The sequence below is a fragment of the Mus caroli genome, unplaced genomic scaffold, assembly GCF_978045245.1.
Source record: "Mus caroli unplaced genomic scaffold, Mus_caroli_1 scaffold_1, whole genome shotgun sequence".
Classification (NCBI taxonomy): domain Eukaryota; kingdom Metazoa; phylum Chordata; class Mammalia; order Rodentia; family Muridae; genus Mus; species Mus caroli.
Genome location: NW_028227256.1, coordinates 11,995,498 through 11,996,932, shown reverse-complemented (window position 1 = coordinate 11,996,932; position 1,435 = coordinate 11,995,498). Strand labels below are relative to the sequence as shown.

The 1,435-nt window shown below is 50.9% G+C and overlaps 1 pseudogene; it reads left to right on the top strand.

The window, feature by feature from the left end:
- Positions 1–331: 331 nt before the first annotated feature.
- LOC115032491 (small nucleolar RNA SNORA17) lies at positions 332–451 on the top strand (annotated as a pseudogene).
- Positions 452–1,435: the final 984 nt, after the last annotated feature.

Genomic DNA, 1,435 nt, shown 5'->3' with positions numbered 1-1,435 from the left:
GTCCGAGGCAGGGAGAATTTCTTATAAAAGGGAGGGGCTCGGATTGCCTGGGGTCTCCGGTTGTGAAGCTTATGCTCTCCCTCTCAAGACGCATAAAGCTTGCTGCAGAAGAACCCTATTGTGTGTGGTGTCCTTATTCGCGGGCGAATTAGAGAACACTCACAGTAGGCAAAAGTTCCTAGTCAATAGGAAATATAGGTCAATTAGACTTCTGAGGACTTCTTTCCCTACATAACAAATCTTCCATGGTTTTGTCTCCACATGGTCAGTGACGCCTACCTGGGTTATAGTCTATTAGGTGATATTAAAAAAAAAAAAAAAAAGAGGTTATCCCTCCCCTAGAGACATTGCTGTGTCACATGTGCATCAGTTGATGGCAAAGAAGAGAGAAGCCATGTCTACACTCAGTATTCTCATTTATGAACATCTGAATGATTAGCAGCCTAACATTCCCTGACAAAGAAGACCCTCAGATGACCACCAATCAGGTACCATGCAGGCCTTGACAGACAGACCATGCCTGAGATGGCCCTGAGTGGGGCCCTAATGCACAAGTCAGGCATAGCACTCCTGAGACCACTGTTGAGACGACACCAGACACTCAGATCCCAGACACCTCTAAGGGTAGCAAGTAAGTGGTAGAGAAATAGAAGAGAAAGAGGAACAGAAAGATGTGTGCACAATGAAGAGAGGTGGAACTTAGGGTCATGAGGAACAGTCTAATATGCATAGAGGGTGATGCCCCCTGGGACCATGGTGGGTCCTGGCCTTGCTACCAGCATGGGTCACATCTAATAGGTTCATGACCCTGAAGCAACAGGGCTCTGTGACCACCAAAGGCTAGGGCAGAGGTCCCTGGTCTGGGCTACCACCTGGAGACATATTGATGTCTGAGGGCTGTGCAGCCAAACATCATCTGACATTATAGAAGAGCTGGCCCTGGGGACATGAAAGCAGGAAACCTGGCCCCACCCCTAGAGAGCTGTAGTACTCAAAAGAGCAACCCACACATTGTAGGAGTTGGTGGTGAGCCGGTCTCCAAGAGTACAATCATGGGCAAGCAGGCCCTTCCACTTGTCTTCTGTGTGGTTACATGGATGAAAGAGAGATAACCTCCTTCCTCCTTTCCCCTCATCACCTGTGGCAGGTGGCACATCTGGCTCTGGGGTCATGAGCACATGCCTGGCCCTTCACCAGCTGCAGCATTCAGGAGAGCGAGGCCCGCACTTTGCCTGCACAGCACAGTAGAGCTGATGCACTTGGCAGGGATCTGGTGAGCTGGCCCCAAGGGAGAGAGCATGGGAGAGCTGGCCCCTCTGCTAGTCTGTCCTGAAGTGACATGGGTGAGGGAGAGATTCCTCCCCATCCCACATCCTTTCCTCCCTTGCCACAAATGGCAGGCAGGAGAGCTGGTCCTGAGGTCACCAGAGTGGAG